The sequence below is a fragment of the Trachypithecus francoisi genome, unplaced genomic scaffold, assembly GCF_009764315.1.
Source record: "Trachypithecus francoisi isolate TF-2019V2 unplaced genomic scaffold, Tfra_2.0 Lachesis_group8, whole genome shotgun sequence".
Classification (NCBI taxonomy): domain Eukaryota; kingdom Metazoa; phylum Chordata; class Mammalia; order Primates; family Cercopithecidae; genus Trachypithecus; species Trachypithecus francoisi.
Window position 1 is genome coordinate 110455187 of NW_022681473.1, and position 19783 is coordinate 110474969.

Here is a 19783-nt window from a genome sequence, read left to right on the forward strand (position 1 = left end):
GCATACTTTTTCAAGAAATCAACACAAATTCACAGTTGATGCAACATTGCTTTTATTGGGGGTTAGGAACATATGACAAAGTCACGTAAAATGTCAACAAAGTCACACTTTATGCTTGGGTGCTCTTTACAAAAAATCCCTGTTTATTTATGAATTCATTTAATAAGAACTGTAAGAGATGTAGCCAGCAATTATCATGCTGAAAACAGGACGGCCAGAGCCATGAGAAGATCTATGTCTGACAATGCTAGCAAGCTAAGTAGAAATTTACCATAGTCAAATATCAGATACTTCCACACATTTAGATGTTTGTCCATAAGTAGACCCAGCTTAGCTGACTCCTTTGGGACAGAATTGTGTCTTGAACCTCTGTTACTCAGCTGACCACATTACTAATCATTACTAAATGCCAGTCACATGCAAAGGGGATGGATAAGAAGAATGAGATTTGCTCAATTTTAGCTTTTTATGGCTGAAGTATTTTTGAGTCAGTTACATGGATACGTGAGGATTATAATAGGAAATGACTGAATATTTTTAAAAACATAAGTACTATGGAAACAGTCATGTATAAACATTTGTGCAGAAGCACGTACAAACATATACTGTGCATAAAGTTGGTTAAGAAGATGCTCATTAGATATGATTTATGAAGGTGAACTAAGAATTTGAAATAACTTAAAAACACCATTGAAGACATTAAACACATAAAACTTTCGACTTTATGCATTCTTTTGGGGATGAACCACTGACAACTTCTGGACTTCATTGCTAGCTATATTTTACATTGAGATGGGAAACCAAAGCAGTGCAGAACAGAAGCAATCCACTAGGAACAAAGCTCCCTGGTCACTACCTATAGACAGACTGTTTCCACTCATCAAATTGAAGTGCATACTTAATTTAGGAAGGGCAGACTAGTGCAAGAGCTACTGATAGTGAACTGGAGGGTCTGGTTTCCATCCCTTACTCTGTCACACCCCAAAGTTCGATCTTCTGTAAGTCACTCTAAATTTATGGCCTTTAGATTTATTGCCTCTATTAAAAAGGGTATTGCAACAAGTGACTTAAACCTCCCCCTTTTTTATTCTCAAGGATTTGGGATTTTATGGAGACAAAAGTGAACAATCTCATCAAAGTCTTGCAAAAAAAAAAAAAAAGTCTGAAATGCCGATAAACTTCATTCCCCATTTTTTTTCAAATTTCTATCATGAAAATACATTCTATCACTCTCGTGTAATTTTAACCAGAAGATTGAAAAGTTTTAGGTGATTATTAAATGGAATAGCTATTTGTTTGCCATGGAAAAATATCAAGGAATATAAAAAGGGGTAATAATTGTGACATTGATTACAATATTGCAACTTAGCACTTTAGATCATGAGCTTTGCGACTGCAATCCTGAATGTGAGCCCTGTATATGGCACTTTGGCAAGTTTTCTTGCCTATAAAATGGGAATAGTAATACCTATTTTGCTAGGCTGCTGTAAGGCTTAAGTGAGTTAATATGTAAAATGCTTAACAGAATTCAATAAATACCAATTATCATTAGGTTAATGGAAAAAATCATGGTTCTCCATATTGACACCAATCTCCCTTACTTACTTTAATGGAAGGGAAATATGATAATAATTCTAAGGAATACCTGGGGTGAGAGACAGGAGGTGACAGTGCAAAGTCTTTTCCAGATATGTATAGAGAGCTGCTGAATGTCTGGGTTTAAGTCAACAAGATGTATATATTAATTTCCTCCTCCAATGACATCCACCTAAAGAATTCCATTTCCTCCTTCCTTTCCATTTATCTAAATCTTTGACATCACTCAAGGTTCATCTCATATTTTCCTCTTTTAGAACTTTCTTCCCTACATAATCCAGTTTTGCCAACTTGATGGTAAACTCCCCTGCACTCATCTTTTGCTTGGTTTTGTTTTTGATCTTACCCTCTACTGACCCTATCTGTTACTTATCTTTGCAAATGTTTCTATAACTTTTCTAACTAGATTTAAACTCTTTAGAAGCAGTGTTTTTTATCTGACAGAATCTAGCTTTCTCAATTAAAAAAAATAATGATCGATTGGTTAGTGTCAAGTGGACCAATGTGGTACTATGATTATTTTATCTTTTGAATAGCCTCTGACTACTTTATTTTAAAAGTACTTTTTATTCTGTAGGTCACTCTTAAGATCCAACCCAGTGTGTGGCTAAAAATCATTCTCCTTGTAGGATTAATTTTGTTTCTTAAAATATCAACACATTTGTGCAATTCGGGATTTTGGAGCAAGTGCATTAATAAGCATATTCATACTAGGAAAAAAATGAATGTCACATGGATTTAAGTACAAACAGAGGAATACACACGAGGAAGGGAAAGTTCTTGTCTCATGAAAATCTAGATGTCATTATTGAGTTTTCCTGTTTCTTGAAAAGATTGTCTCTTGTTCTGAGAGTTCTAGTGGCTGAAGCTGCACAATTTGGGGGTGTTGCTTAGCAGAGGAGGTGTCTTCAGGTGATCACTTTCTTTGTTTCAACTTCATAGTTGGTTTGAGAGTCCATCAATATAGCAGTCTCTTCAGTCTTTGTCCTTGCACTGGGGAGACATTCCTGAGGAGGGGGACTATAGGACCAGCTGAAAGGAACATCAACACAACTAAAAAAATAACAGAACATGTCACAGAAAGTTATCACATTGACTCTTTAATAATAATAAATAAATGTAAGGATACTTTGGGGACCATTTTCACTAGAAAAATGCCATTGTTTTACATTGTTCCCCTTGCTAAAGAATCAGTCAGCAATGGCATTGCCTGAGTGTGTGTGATACACCACTCTAATGGCTCTGGGAGAAAATGCTGTGTAAGAAAAGCTTCAGGTTTATCCAACAGGGAACTTGCTGAAATAGGACACATAGGGAAAGAACAAAAGAACACAAGACATTGAGGACACATTCAAATAAATCCAAGGAGTGAAAACAAAGTAAGATAGCTGTAAGTACATAACTGCTTAGGAATGTAGGGCTGAATGAAGTCACTAGAATTGTTAGATGTTGTCAATTCCTTGTATTTGTATTTGTATTCCCAGTGCCTGGCACAGAACATGGTACGGAAAGAAACAAAATTAAAAAAAAAAAAAAGAGGGAAGGAAGGAAGGGAGGGAGGGAGGGAAGGAGGGAGGGAGGGAAGAAGGAAAAACAAGAATGAAAGAAAGAAAGAAAAAAGAAAGAGAAAGAAAGAAGAAAGAAAGAGGAAGGGGGAAAAGGAGAACAAAAAAAGAGAAGGATGGAGGGAAGGAGGGAAATAAGAAGAAGGTTTTCAAAGTGTGGAAGAGGTTGGGGGACAGATTATGCAGAAAGGAAAAGCATATCCTGGAGCATATTCAATGACTTGGAAGCCAGAGAAAGCAGGCTCACTTAATTCAAGAAGAGATTACACATTCTAAGTGGTTTTAGAAAATAGGGTAGGGCAATTTCCAGGTGGCTTTGAACACGTTAAGATTTAATTTGGGAAGTATGATGTGTTAATGTAACTATTGTAGGCTTCCGAGAGGAATATTAAGATGATTCAAATGAATCAAGTGGAAGGAAAAATGTGAAACTCAAAGGAGTTAATCCAATGGAAAAAAACAAACCATACTGCAAGAAATTAAATGAAGGCAGCCCTAAAGAATATAGTCTTAAAATAGAAAGGCAGGTGCTTGTCGGGGTTTCTTCTATGTTAATGTTAATTGAGAGAAATGGGCTTAGAACTCAGATCAAGAATTTGCTTCTCCCACTGTGTAGCTTTTTTCATTCTTCAGCTGTTCTTTTCTGTTACTGCCCCTTCCTGAAAATGAACTCCAGTTCCTACTGTTTTAGCATCAATGCAAAATATGTTAGTAAATACAGAACGTGGAGGTGGAATCAAATATAACTTTGAAGGACAACTGTTGGAACAAATGAGCTCTGAATTCACTGGTCCTGGAGTTGTTCCTATGCCTCCATACTTTAGAATGACTTCAAAAATTCTTAAAGCTGTAAAAGAATTTACAGCCCAACTAATCCAACCCATGCATTTTAAATATAAGGGTATTTGAGAAGAGTTGTTATTAATGTTTCTCTTTTTTATTTTATAAAAGTTGATATGCATAAAATATACTTTTCAGGTAGACGTTAATTTAACTGAAGACCTTCTCATCAGCCTCTTCATAATGCTTACTCAGCGAAGACGTCTATTAAGTCAGGCACACCAAAAGGGGTACACTATGACACATGACTGCTTTTTGCCCTAACCCCTAACCACTGTGGATATACTGAGGATGTTGGCTCTCTAGATGGCAGGTATAATATGTTTTTCAATCTGCAAAATAACTAATTGTTAAATGTTAATAGGTATTTTTCTAATTAAGCATGCAATAACTGATCTTGGACGAGTAATTAAATATACATCTTAAGATTTTACAATGTATTATTTTGTGAACATTGACAGGGATGATGGAGTGCTAAGCTTTTGATACACATTTGTAAAACTCATTTTTTAATAAATTAAAATGTTATATATTAAGGAATAACATTTCACACAATTTTTGTGGCTCATTTGGATATCTAATGATGGCAAATCCTTGAATACATGAGCAAGTGAAAACTAAACCTTGTATTTCTTTGGTATTAGGAGCTACACATCATGCAAAATGTCTCTTTTCTAATAGGGACTCCATTATTAAAACAAATTTTGAGAAATGGATAGTATAAATATGTGAATGACCATATTCTAGGTGTCTACTATGAGTCAACTGTTCTACAAATCAGCTTTCTTTGGGCTCTATGCCTACTCAATTGCAATGAGTCATATCTCGTATCATCTCGATATAAGCCTCTCTTAGAATCCTTTTTGTCTCCCAAACTTATAAGCATAAATCAAGACCCTTGTATTGCCTTGCTCAGTCAGGGTCCTTCTGTGACCTGATGGTAATGATTCTCCAAATTTGCAACAAGAGCCTCTTCACCTACTGAGTCAACTACCAGGCTGACCAGCCAACTCGCTGTTGCTCTGCCTGGGCTACTCCTTAATAGGTAGCTCTTCAGGGCTCAGTTCCCTGGAAGGAGGCTCTCCAGTGGGGCTGTCAGTAGACCTTGGACATCATGTCAAGATGTCAAAAGGGAAGTTGATGTTAGTGCATAAATAACCTAAGGCAGAGTTTCAGTATTCAACATGTGCCATGCAAAACAGTGAAAAACAATAAAAACAATTGCTGATTATTGTTACTGTTTTGATTACTTTGGTTAAATTAAAATTATTATCTCTGCCTAAGGTCATTTCCCTGGCATTCTATTTTGTTATTTCAACAAAGGAAATGAATTTCTTCTTAAAACAAATGAATAACATTATTATCCTAATATTCTCAATTACTTCGAGTTATCTAAAGTCAGGAAAAAGACTAAATCAATCAAGAGTAGCAAATATTTTACAAATTAAGCAAGTGTCCACAATGATAACCCTTTTAGAGATAATTAATTTCCAACCTCTAGGTCACACATATTTATTCTTGCATAAGAACACAGATTATAGAGTCCTCATATTCCTATATTAACTAAAGAATTTTTTTTAAATAAGCTTATTTTAAAAAGATTCTACTAAGGAACCATTTCAATGATGAGAAATGCACAAGAAAAGAAAAAAAAAAACTCAAGTAGTCAACATGTAAACCAACAGACAACTATATGCACATTAGTATAATTACACATTGCAAATTATATCGGATGTATCTAATATCTAATTTTTTGAAAGCTGATTCCACTTGAGACTTCAATAACAGCATCAACATTTTGCAGGTGGCTCCTTCTGTAGAGTATCCAAAGGGAATTATTCCTCTAATGTGCTTACAACCCTCAAGTAAAAGCTAAAGCTCTCTCCTTAGCTTTTGAACACTAGGAATATTACCTTGATAAAGGAAGGGGGAAAGGTTTCACCATATATAATATTCAGCACGGTTATTTATTCTGTTCCTTCTGTGCCCATGATATTTATTTGCGTCAAGCAATAAGAAACAAACTTCAACGGGAGACTCATTAGAAAATGTGAATGAGGCTACATTTATATTCTGAGGCAGCGATATAAGAAGCTAAGGGTTGATAATTTCTTAGATCAATTGATAATAGAGAAATGTTCAACAGAATGGCAGATTATATCTTTGGCTGAAGACAGAAAGCCCTACATTAAATTCAGCACTTCTAAAACATACGATTAATTTGTCCTAAAGAGGACACCAGATCAAAGCTCTGCTTTGAGAAATAGGCTTTTGTCCTCATCTTTCTATATGAGTTAATCAATCATCAAATAACCAAAATAAATTTGTGATCTTGGAGAACGAAGCATATTATTCAAGGTGATTGGATCCATTTTCTTGATTCCTCCTTCAAGATCTTTCTGCTAATTAGTCAGGGTTACTATTGAATTATTTAATTATCTGCACTTTTATGCAATAAAATATGTTGTCATATCACATACTTTATCATGCTGTTGCAGTTCACACTTAATGATGCCTCTATAGTTAGCAATTTCCTTTGTTCTGCTCAGTAAGTGGTTTTAGAAAGAGGGTGGGCCGGGAAGGTGGAGCCCTGGGGTTTGCAAAATAAAATCATATATTCCTGGTCTACATGCCAAACTTTATGCATTTACATGAATTTCTTCTTAGAAACTCAGTGGCAATTCCATTTGTAATAAGCTAAGAGGCACAGGTCGGTGACTTGGAATGCAACCGCCACCGTGTTACTATACCTTGAACATCTCTCTAGTGCATTTCCACTGCAGTGCAATGGTAAAATGACGATTTAATTTTTTTTTTTTCCTAATCAGCAAGGAATGCCTTTAACAAGGAAGAAGTAAATTATGATAATTACTCTGAATGGTCGGATCCTTGAGCATTACTAATTAGCATTTATTGCCTGGATTATAGAACAATGCATGTGAAACCGAACTGCGATTGCTCTTTTACGTTGAAGACTTGAAAAGGCAATGGAGCAAAAAGCCAGCATCATCAGTAGTGTAGTCAGTAGTTTACCTCTCCTTGATAGGACGCAGAACCCCTCACTTTGGAAACACATAAATATGGTCCTCAGTATTTATGGCCCATTCATTTTTTTTTTGTTAGTCACATATTTACATAAGATATCACAGTCATGGTAGACTAATGAGAGGAGAAGCATTTTGGTTATGATGTCATTTTGGGATGATTTTATCAGTTGTGAGAGTTTAACAATAAGGAACATAAAACTTGCTGTTTCATAAAAATGTGAAATTTTCCTGGAGAAATTTTGACTTAAAAATGGAACAAAAACACAGTTGGTCGTGAATAAAATTTTACATTCGCTTCCCCACTTTCTCTTAGAAGATCTACAGTTGGGAATAACCGATAAAAGGCAATTGGTTTCTGGCTTAAGAGCCTTTTTCATTAGGAATTTTCAGTCAATTAAAGGCTGAAATTAGGAAAACATTAGACATTAATCAACAGACCAACACCAGTCATGTAAATAAATGGCATTCGTATAATTTGGCAGTTGAAATTCTTAAATAATCTGGCAGGTAGAAGGAGAGAAAGAAGAAAAACGAGCCGTTCATCATTCTCACTGCGGTCTCACCGTTTCCCTCCACACCCCATTACAGCGAATGAAGAGAAAGAACATCGTAAAATATAAAGCCAGTACTAAATACAGTCACTAGTCTTCCGATACCGTCCATGGATTCCCCACCCTGATCCTTTCTAGTTTGAAAGAATAAGTTTGACTAAATCTGTGAGGAGATTAAACAGGCTGGTGATAAAAATTAATTCTGCTGAATGAGCAAATGCATTTGGATTGCAGAGATGCAAATAAGATAATACTTTTCTTTTCCTTTGACATACCAAGAGGATTAGTTTAGAATGTTAAATTTGATTTTATTAGAATATATTAGCAGTGTTTTAATTAATACCAATCAAAAATTTTCTTTCCCTGAGGCTTGAGGTGTTCCTCGCTTTCTAAATCATCTGTCTTTTTTTCACCAAAAAGCCCCTCTACCAAATTACCAAAGCCTTTGTTACATTCTTTATAATTTTACTGTATTCAATGGAAAATTATGAGCTGTTTACCTAAAGGTGTCTTGCCTATAATATTAGTTCCCAGGTGCTAGATTTAAAATGAATACTGTTCATTAGTACACATTCTTTTTTTAAAGGTAGAATTAGAGACTTGAAAAGAAATATCTTCTGTATTTTTCTTTTGGGGAAAAATGTTGCAAAAAGAGTTTTGGCTGGTTCATATTATTTGGCTTTATTCTCACTAGAGCTTTCTAGAGCTGTTAAATTTCCAACTGCCTTGGTTTTGAGCTGGCATTTCTTTGGAAACAGAGGCAAAAAAGGAATTTTTAAAAAGGAGGTGGGGAGAGAATCTAGTTAAAAATACGGTGAGCCAGTGTGCCCTGTGAACTGAATTGTAACTGTGTGTTCCAAGGAGGTGCTGCATTGCATTTCACTCATTATCCTCTCCTTTTCTCTCAAGCTTCCTGTCCTTCTGTGTCCGAAATCTCCAGTTCACTTCTTTCTCTTTTCTTCCCGCAACGCACCCCCACCCCAGTTCCCCGCCTTATTTTTTTTTTTTTTTTTTTATCTGCCAAGCTGGATTTGCACTTTTAAAGATCAGTATCAATAATGCCCTGCTTGTTTCGGTTGCACTCTCCCTTTAAAAGACAGCCCCCTCTAATTGATGCGTCTGGGCTAGTCTAGACTGGTAGTGATTGAACCAACCACCAATTATGTTATTCATTTCACTGAACTTCACTGATGGGCTCGGTGAGGAAGAAGGGGTGTTGAGAAACCTGCCCTTGCACTGAAGCAGTTGCCTGCTGAAATATAAAATCGGGTGTCGTTATGCACTCTTAAATACCTGGGTGATCAATTGTATGATAGCAACCTCGGAACATGAGCAATCCACTTGAAAACATGTAAAAACCTGAGAGTGCCTTGAAATACAAACTAAAACACTTGTATTAAATTACTACCCTGTTATCAGTGAAAATCACAGAAGAATTTTATCTGGCATGTTTTTATTGATCCATGTATACATTTTCATAGGGTAAACTGCAGATATATTTTAACTTCAAAAAGCACCAACTGTTTTACAAATGTTTGATATGAATAATGTGGTAATACAGATCCCTAAGTTAAATAGATGCCTCGCTGTAATTTCCAAATACCTATGCATACACATCAGCTAAGATGCGGAAGTCATTAAACCATCGAATATAAACTAACGATGACTCAACAATCAAATAACTATTTTTTTTTGAGGCACATTCAGACTATCAAAGACTGGAAAGTAATATTCGAATATTACTACACAAGATGTTTCAACAAAAGACATGGTGCAATTGTTGCATAGTTCATATTCTCAATTCAATTTTCTCATACAAAATGGTTTCTTGATTGCAATTTGGCATTAATGACTAAAATTGCAATAAACACTTAAAAAAAAAAAAACAGGCAAAGAACAGTTTCCCTAACCTTCAACTGCACATATAAAACAAGGCTACAACCTATATAAAATCTTAAGATGAAGAAAGCATTTGGATTGGACTGATTTAGGTATTTTTCAAACATAGAAGAGAAATGTTGGCCCAATAATACGAAAATTGTTTAAATGAAATTTTATACCAGAATTTTTCACAACAAAGGAAAGGTAAGTTACTGTTTCTCTTCCCCAACTATAAGACAGACCTAAATCACTGAAATTATTCGGTTATAAAAAGTTACAGCTCAAGAAAACTACAAACTAGGTAATGCTAGCCATTACCTTAAGAAAGGATAATTTTAAATGTACTGTTTGGATGTTATAAAACATTTTTGGACTGAATTTAAGTACTGATAAAATTTTTCTTAGTTTTAAAATGAAAAACAGTATTTGTTACTCTGAAAGAATATGATAATTCTGTTTGCTGTTGTTGTTGCTTTCATTTTACATATTTAGAAGATTTATTTCCAATCTTTATCACCTTTATATCCATAAAGTATAACATTTTGTAAAAGATACCCAGCAAGGAGGTGGTATCCCTTCTTTTATTTTTAAAAAATCTTGCAAATTCATACAAACTTAATTTTTATTAATACTATAAATTCTATCCTTTGTGTGGAATTGGAAGTACAGAATTTTAACCTACTAATATTTTAGTCCAAACTATTAGTTTGCCTTTATCTGCGTCTGTATGTTCACTGTCTAGCCATCCATGATACACATGTGTGGGCACTGAATATATAATATATTCACATGCCCATTTTAATTGGGCACAATTTTAAGATTAACTGTGGAGTTTGAAAGTTGGAGGCATGGGGCATGCTGGGACTTCAGCTGAGATGTTCTGAGGTCAAGCACCAGGTACTGAGCTGTTCTTGTTACGCTCGTATACTACTGCGTGTTGCTCTCAAGGAACAGACCAGGCAGATGAGTTCCACAAGCCTCAGGCATCAATAACATACATACATGTACATAGCAGCCAACACGCTATTAAAGCAGAATATATACCTACTTTAACAGAAATTCAGGAGCTGCTACTCTCTGGTCACCTGATCCCATCTAACAATGAAAACCTCAGAGGTATACTCAATCACTTCAGACAAACTTTCTTTTCTTTTGTTTTTGCTTTAAAGAATAAAGTTCCACCAAATTTCCAGGATGCAAAAGCACGACTCGCAGCTCCCAAGAGCCTAACCCGTGGATTTAAACGGTAAACATCACAAGTTAGGGTCTCAGGGACTGAGAGGAGCGCAACAATGTTTTCTTTCTTGAGACAAAACAAAGCAAAACAAGAATGACAGGCAATTTCTGTTCGAGGTTCATAACTAAAATGCAACAAACAGGTGGTATGGTATTTCTTCTCTAAGCTCCTTTCCTTCACAAAATTGAGATTCCATTTAAGCCTAATACATACATACACACATACGCAGTATCTGGGGGCGCATATACAGTTACGCACATACACATACAATCACGAGTATATCCGAGAAAACTCTTTCAAGATTTGGGCAAAATAGTTGACTAAAATGGAAAATAATATGAATAGACTCAGAAATGCCCACGTTTTTTAAAACCATAGTCTACAATAAGGGTTTCGTGTCTCTTCAAAGCTTTAATTTACGACTAGCACAGATGACTGAAGAGAAAATAGGAGGCATCTCTTTCCCCCAGGGCAAGCATGCCGCATGCAAAAATCATAGAAATTGGGTTTTCAAAGGAGAAGACCAAGAAGTAGGATTCAGAGGCTATAGAAGTGTAAATGTGAAGAGCATTCTGAACTCACCCATTCGAAGCGGAGCGGGGCCCGCACAGCCTCCTGTGGCACCATCCCGAGCAAGGGGGGGAAATGAGAGCTCTCAGTGCGCTAGGCTGGGCGAGGTGTTTCAATAGAGGACGGAGAACGGGGGCGGGGAGGGGAGGCGGGGGCAGGAAGCGATACACCAAATCTCGAGACTGTAACTCTGTAGCTTATGCTTTGACGAGAGAAAAAAGGGCAGTTGGGTGGGAGTGGAGGGAGGGGCTGGAACTGATCAAATTTGGAAAATATTCACTTAAAAATTAAAAAAAAAAAAAAAAGAGAGAGAGTATGAAACCTCCCCAGAGCTGCTTTCTGAAAAATTTCTTCCTTCTTTCTTTAGCGTGCACTTTGCCAGTCCTGCAAACGGAGCCTTCGTCTGCATCAGCTGCTTGGCTGAAGTCAAGGCCAAATCACCAAGAGCGAGCACCAGGCTGTCATTTGGTAGACGCGAAGTGGGAAGGGCTGGGTGCGGGCTGGGGAGAGACATTCCCCCCGCACCTCCCGCTGCGGATTCTTTGAAGCCTTTGGCCAATATTTCAGAGGAATCCGAAGCATAATTCCCCTCCATCTTCGCAGACAGCCCCTGGTTCTGTACCTGATAGATTGTCGCTTTCCTCATCAGACTGGAAGTGTAGCTTTCCTGTGCCGCCTCCAAAAATGAAAGGAAAAGGAGAGGAGGCAGATGGGAAGATGACCCTTTTTCAAATATTTCTTCTCCTTTTTCTTTCTGTTTTTCATTTCATTTCTTTCTTCTTCTTGCTCTTCTTTTATTCCAGGCCTGAGCAAGGTAGATGGCTGGCTAGTCAAAGAGAATGACAAAGCAGCCACAGCCAGGAAGACACTGGAGAGGCCTCAACGCACTTAGTAAAAATGCTAAATATTTTTTAGATATTTCCATATGCAACTAAAAACAGTTAGAGCTCCAGACTCTCCCCCTCCCCTCCTTTAAAAATAGAATCATGCTAGCAAGACAGCTAAATTATGTCTCTTTTCCCTCTGTACAGTGTCTGTTTAGCACCCCCCCCTACCCCCACCTTCAAGACAACTTTTTTCTCACCTCTGTAGGTTCTTCTCAGGCACAATCCTCCGTTGAGCTCAGGGGCTCTCCTTTTCTTTTCCCTTCCCTTTTCCTTTTCCTCTCAGAAAAGCTAGTCTGTCATCATCACACCTAGCTTCTCTCTCGCTCGCTCAACCTCTCTCCCTTTCTCTTTTACTATTAAAATATAATAATAATAATGGCCCTTTCGACATAGCAGCATGAAGTGGCTGCCTTTGAGAAGCACATTTAATCTTTACTGGCTCCCCTAGGCTTCAGTGAAGAAGGAGAAGGCAAGGGAAAAAAAAGGGAGAGAGAGAAAAAAAGATTGTAAGGGAGGCTGCTGACGGACAGCAGGCATCAGGCACAAATCAGCGACAAGTTGAATTTTCCTAGACCACACTGCCCCCTTTCTTCTCGGCTTGCTCCCTGGGCTCCTGGAAAGCCCGAGTGTCTGGTTACAGGAGGCAACGGGTCTCCTTTTGCCAACCATGGTGCAGATTCCTCGCATGCCTGCTTAAATCTCTGGCAGAATAAGAAATCAATATCCCCCTCTAATCACCTTTAGCTCTTCGATGGCTTCCCCCCTTTTCTGAGAATCCACTTGGCTCTCCTCGCCGCTCCCCCGCCCTGCCGGTCTCCTACATACAAAGCTTGCAGCCCTGTCATTTCTCACTTCCTTCCATATCTTGGAGACAAGCCTCTCTTCTAATATCCTCTCGCGCTTGCTCCCTCTCTCTGTTGTAGTGTGTTTCATCCCTGACTTGCAGTGCTGGATGCACTAAGGCATCTCCCTGACTACTAATGAGGCCAAAAATACATCAGCAGGTCAGGGGGAAGGCCAGACACTGTATTATACAAATACAAAAAATTTCTCAGCCTGCTAGACCTAGAGATCAGGTATCACATTTTCGGAAAGGCAAAACAGGGAGGGAAAGAAGTGAGGAAGGGAGACCACGGTGCAGTTTCTCTGCCTAATTGTTTCACATCCTAGGGGAATTTAAAGCACACATGCATGTATGAGTGCAGGTGATGGATTCTGTGAATCTTCGTGACTTTTCTTTATGGACAGAATGTCAACAATGCCCAAACATTTCTTTGCAATCAGCATTTAGCGGGATAAAAGAGCAATGATTCAGATCTACATTTAAGATACGTAGACACTCTGTTCAGGCATGTGATGACTACGGTGCTAAAATTCCCTTTCCTTCCAGTGGCTGGGGTTTGCTCGTTGACTGTATTTGCAATACGTACTAATTTACCATCTATGTGCCCTTGGATTTTGAAATGAACTCGTCAGTCACTGAAGCTCATCCTAACCCTTTGCTTTCACTGCAGACATTTTCCTTATTCCTGAAGCATGTTTTTCCTCTTCACATGTCCGACAGACACATATACACTTCACCGATCAGCCTCAAGTCCCCCAAAAATGACAAGTAATATTTCAGATGACAAAAAAAAGAGGCACAAGAAAAAAGGAAGACATCCTAAGTTGATTGGGGGAGCATCTCCTATCATTTCTGTTGGCACTCATTTTTAAAGCTCTGCTATGCATTGATCCTTTAAAGCATGGGTCTGCCGAAAATTAGGGTCTCTACCTATCTATATACACAGTGGGTATGTTGCCATTCTAACCCAATTTTTCTGGCTAGAATCATGCAGACAACAGGCAGTGTGGTGTTAAATATAATGTCAGATTCTGTAAATAGCAAGGAAAGGGAGAAAGGTATCTGAGGATGCAGGTTTCCTCTAAGTCAATGTTTTTAAAAGATAGTTTCTTTGTGCTCAACTCAGACATAATTGTGCTTTGTCTCTGACTGTGAGACCTGCAGAAGCATGTCTAGATGCCAAGGAAAAGGAGAAGAAAATGCACAAATAAGAAGATACAGAGAGAGGAAGAAGGGAGAGGAGAGAAGTAGAGAGGAAAGCCGAGGAGCGCATAACAGTTAAAGGCAAAAAGAAAGTGTTGGATTTTTTTAATACTTTTTTTTCTTTTTGTCATTATTGGGAAGGAGAAAGAGGTGGTTGCCAGGAGTTGGTGACTAGGTTAGAATCTTTTTCAGATTTGGCTAACAGGGTGTTTTCACTAGACTGATGGAGAAAAAAGAAACACGCTAGAATAATCATGAAGGGTGGAGCTGTTAAAAAAAAAAAATCTTTGACTCACTGGGTGCCTCCCTGTACACCAAAATGAATCATTCCTAACCAGAATCATCAATTGTCTTAGAGTACTTCTATATGAAGACCAGATTATGGGAATCATGTCATTGGACCCATTTTCAAAGGGAAAGGTAAATAGAGGACGCGATTCCCCGAGACTCTTTTAAACCTCTCTATATTTGCAACAATAGTTCAGCATGATTTTCACATAATAAGCCAATTTGCCCTTGCCTGTATTCACTCTGCTTACAAAGATATACAAATATATAGCTTATGAAAGTTTTGCTATGAACACATCATTTTCTCTATACAACTCAGCGATGTCTTTGGAGGATACTTATTTCAAGCAGTTAACACCTGACCCCAATTTCTGTGGGTAATTAGTGAGCTAGATAACCACACAAAGTGGGTAATTATTTAGTACCCAAGGGTACGCTAGAAGTGGGTAGTGGCTTTGTTAACAAAAGCACATCTCTAATTATTGTATCTATGATGGGTGTTTTAAAAATACCAGTTACTATATCAAGTGAACCATGATAAATAAGTGAACTAGTTTGCTGTCCTTAGCATATACATATGTATCTTCTATCATGGTTAATAATATTTACCTCTCTTGTATGGAGTGTTGCGAAGATTAATTAGTTAACATCTGTAAGACTCTCAGAAGATGAAATATTGCTAGAGGCCTTTTAAATACAGTATTATTATTGTTATTATTACCTTGGCTAAAATTCCCAGGAAGGGAGAAATGGAGAGGGTAAATGTTATTGTCTGGTCTACGTCTAAGTTTGCAAATACGCTGAGATCACAAACATAATGAGTTTGATTATGGGGAGTAGTTTCCTACCTGACAGAGTCTAACCCACGCTGTAATAGAAAAGGCAGAAGATATTTCATTGACAGCTGACTCTGGTTGGATCTGAGGAACTGGGATAGAAGTGGAGGGGAAAGGGAGGAGCAGGAAGAAGGAGTCACTGATGGGCTGGGAGGAAGCCGAATCTGCTGGACCACACCCTCCTTCCAAAGTCTTTCTATCCTTCTCTTTCATGAGCAGCAAATAAGCACAAAAACCCCCAAAGAAGATATCTATGCAAGTCCTGGGACAAATTCAGCATAATGACAATCTATCCGCCAGTTACATAGCATTTCTTCTGGAGGAGAACCATCAGCACAAATTATTATAACAAATGCACATACATTTTAAAATATTACAGTGTTGAGAATAGGCACACACAGATCAACCTCAGATAACTTTAACCCAGGTTATGAGCAGCAATGAAGAAGCAACTTTTAAATTGCTTTTATGAATCACTCTCAGGGGGAGAAGAGGGTATTATTAATTTTTGCTAAGAAAGAAAGAAAATAAAAAAGAAAGGAAAGAAAAAAAAAAAAAAGGAAAAGAAAACCCCATGCTTTCAGGGACCTAATTCTGGAGAACAACCAAGCCTTGAAAACAAACAACAACAACAACAAAAACTTACTGCTGCTTTCCCTGTAAATGCCCATCTCCTTGAGCTGGCTGTGTGGCTCTGGCTGAGGCAGGACAGACAGAGGCCTCTTGGAATCCAAATCTTCAAGTAGGCTCACCACATTTTTTCTTTCAAAGCAAGGTTGTCCTGGGGATTAACCCTAGGAGTCTGGGAGATGCGAGCATGTGGGGAGGGTGAAGAAAAAGATGCAAAGATGTATTCAGTCCAGTTGACGGCTTCCAGGGAATAGAAAAAGGAAAGGACCCCATGAGCCAGCCAACAGGTACCACTGCCGAAATCTTTGCTGGAGGACGGCCTTTGGGACACGTGCTTGTGCTGTGATTGGAGGTCAGTGGTGTGATGAGCACCTTTTAAGAGTTTGGGAGCAGAGGGAAAATTTCTCCAAAAGCCACCCAAGCCAGGCTTCTGACCTGGAGCCCAGTACGTGTCACCCCCTCTCTGAGCTCAGAACTACAAAGGCTGACTGGCATTCTCCAACCCGCCCAGCTCCTTTCAAACCCACAGACTGTGCCAGACTGGCCCCACCTCCCACTGCAGCAAATTCTGTAGCCCTGCTCCATGCTGTGTTGTAAGGAGCCAGATTTCCGTTTTAATTGTCCTACCTGGCCGTCCCCTCTGCCACTACCCCTGGCTCTTGGTTCCTGGCATGGTTTCAAAGGCCCAATCAATGGCTTTCCCTCCCCCATTGGAATCTTAAACACTGCTAGTTCTCCCTTCTCCAAATTTTATCTCTTTCAAACTTAAATGTTTTTATGTCTTGTACTTTCTTTCATATCTGGCCACCACCACCTCGTTTCTTTGGACCCTCTCATTCTCTTGTTTAACACTTTTTTGCCATGTCCTGTCTCATATTAGGACTGAAAACCCAAACCAAAAGTCAGCTGCTAGCATCTTTCCCTTCTCCTCCCCCACGCTATGTTTAATGTATCTGACAATCCAATGCATCTCAAGGCATGTCCTAAACTCTCACCTAAAAAGAGTTGAAGCCAGCAGACAGCCGGTGTGTATGTGTGTGTTAAATAACCTAACTATGTGAATGTAGCAGGAAAGAGCCTGATGCACATGGGTGGAAGGAAGAACAGAAGAAAGGAATCTGGTATACTTGAAAATATTTAGGGTAAAACCAATGAAAGCTAATTGTGGCAAGAACTTACAGAGAAAATGCCACACACAAACACACATACACATGCACACACACACACACATATAGCTTGTATCAAGCATCCATGCTGAGCAGTTAAATCATAATATCCTATGATTATCTGATTATCTGAAAAAGTATTTACCATACTGTGAATGGGACAGGCAGGGCCACATGGTTCTGCAGCTGAAAGCTAAATACAAAAGCCTTCTAGAATGGATTGGAAGAGGATGGCAAACTCCTATAAATCATCTGCCTCCCTCCACCCTTGTCTGGGCTTAGGGGTTAAGAACTGTTATAGCACCTCTCTTTTATTTCCATCGTGATTTTAAGCTTATTATTGCTATTCATTCTTTAAAATATTTGTGCCCTTAACCTTACTCCTTAGATATTCATGACTTTCATGTTGCAAGTCCGTTCTCTGTGATACCTCTAACACCTATCATTGAAGGTCTTCTCTGTGTCAGACACAGGTAACTAATATCTCATTTAGTCCCCAAAACAGCCTTTAAAAGGTATCATCAGTGTTTTACAGATGCAGAAAATAAGGTTTGAAATAGTTAGAATTGCCCAGCTCATGGGTGGCACTGCTAGGATTTGAACCCAGGGCTAATTCATGGTCTTTCCTTTGCATCAATATACTCTTTGACTCCTGTCCTAGCATAAATGACACTTTCTACAGTTAGTCCCCTCAAACTAGTTTAGTTTCTTCTCCTATGCATTTTCCATAGCACCCTATACTTACACTATCTTAGCATTCATTCATTCTTTTTATTTTGCTGATTTTTATCTAGTTCATAATTACCGACTACTTAACTCTATGTCGGGCACTGTGCTGGACAGTGAAATTTCTTTAGCCAGAGGACAGGAAGTGATGCTGTAGTACTGGCATCATCTGTGTACTATGCTACTCCATCTCCCAACTCTAAGATCACAAAGACAGAGGCTGTGACAGGGTCTCCCTGCAACCCCAGTACATGGCACAGCACCTGTTACACAGCAAGAGCTCAGCAAATCATTTCAGAATAAATTTTTATGCTAAGATGGCTTTGATTGTAACATTTTGAGAGAGCAATATTCATGCCTAAATAGCCCTTAAAATGCTTAATAAAATGCCACATAAACATGGCATTTAATAAATGATAGATTGAAACCTTATTTTCTAAGACTGTACTCTGGCTGAAGTCCCACTTATAGTCACATTTGTGTTTCTGAAAACTAGAAAATTGCTCTGTTTAATTCATCCTATACGCTCTGAAGTCAGGCTGTTTCTGTTTGAAGCCAGTCAAGCTCTGTCTGAAATCTCTCCAATCAGTAGAGTAGGAGGTCATGTCAAGTGATAAACTGTCCAGGGTGATGTGGCTGTGAAGAACTATTTTGGGCTACATGTGAGGAGGGAGAGCTCTTACACTTTAGAGTGTGTGGCTAAATCCAGATCTGAGATAAGCAACACAGCTCAGAGTGCCCTCATTTCAGAAAAAAGAAGTTGAGAAGATAGAAATGGTTCATGACCATATGACCTAAATGACTCTAGGGTTTCATACTGTATATTCTGAAGAAAGATTAGGCAATTCTTTATTTTGCCTAAGGAAAGAATATTTAAGTACGTATAATGGCTACCCTTGGCAGACTAGCTTCTATTCTATTCTTTATCTGAGCAGTTCTTGTCTCTGAATAGAGTTAAGCAGGGGAATATATGGACTCCATTCTGTTTTCCACTAGCGTTGACTGACTTTGGTTACAAATATGTTACTATCTGTACTAGACTGGGATAATATTCATTATGTTAACCTAGAACACAGTTTCTAAAACTGTATCCTTTGGGGCGTTCCTGGCATTTCCCAAGGCAAAACTGGATGGGTACACATCATTCTACTCTAAAGGTACTTAAGATAAAGACGATCTAAATTCCCTCAGCAAGAGTCTTTCACTAACTGGCAAAAATATTCCTCTTCCTAGGATAATACTCATCATAGGAAGAGGAAGAGGAGGCTCTAGACCAGTAGGGGGCAGTGTTTGGTACAGGCACTCTATAGCTCAAGTGGTCTCAAAGGGAATCACCTGGCAGATTTTATACCCGAAATCCACATCATTTCCAAGTGTCAGGCTAAGTAGAGTCAGGAAAAATACTTGGATTTTTGCCTAGTTAAAAAACTGCTTTCATTAGTATCTTAGGGGAAAAATGAATGCTGAGCTAATCCTTCAGTATATATTTAGTGATATTTATTGATATAAATATAAAAAATAATTCTGTTGCCTCCTTGTACCTCACTGGTTGAGTTTCAGAGGACTTTTCCTGGCTTCCGTCCTAATTCCATAGACAAGCTGGTGCTTATCTGATGGGCCCAGGTGGTTTGTGAAGCTCTCTGGAAGGTAATCTATGGCCTATTGATTGCATTGGGGCCCAACTCTACCAATTTGTAGGAAGTACATTTTAGCAGCCTTTGGGTTTTAGGAAGGTGAAGTAGAAAAGCTTCTGTCTAACAATAGGTAAACAGAGAGAGAAAGAGAGACAGAGGGAAAGAGAGACAGAGGGAAAGAGGGACCATTCCCCTCCCTAAGGTGAGATGCCTATTACCTATGCACTAAGTGGATTGAATCTGACATTATAAAAGTCATTATTCTTGGCTGGAGGATATCAT

At 38.4% G+C, this 19783-nt stretch overlaps 2 long non-coding RNA genes across 2 annotated transcripts in view; both read right to left on the reverse strand.

Moving 5' to 3' along the window:
* LOC117079960 overlaps positions 1 to 16240 on the reverse strand; it is a 76288-nt gene extending 60048 nt beyond the window's left edge. The window contains exon 1 of the long non-coding RNA XR_004435666.1: positions 15992 to 16240. This is a non-coding gene — a long non-coding RNA (uncharacterized LOC117079960). The remainder of the gene's footprint in view (positions 1 to 15991) is intronic.
* LOC117079958 lies at positions 29 to 13150 on the reverse strand. The gene is made up of 3 exons (XR_004435664.1): positions 12372 to 13150; positions 11300 to 12092; positions 29 to 2649 (listed from the first exon to the last, which is right to left on the reverse strand). It is a non-coding gene; the product is annotated as an uncharacterized LOC117079958 (long non-coding RNA).
* Positions 16241 to 19783: the final 3543 nt, after the last annotated feature.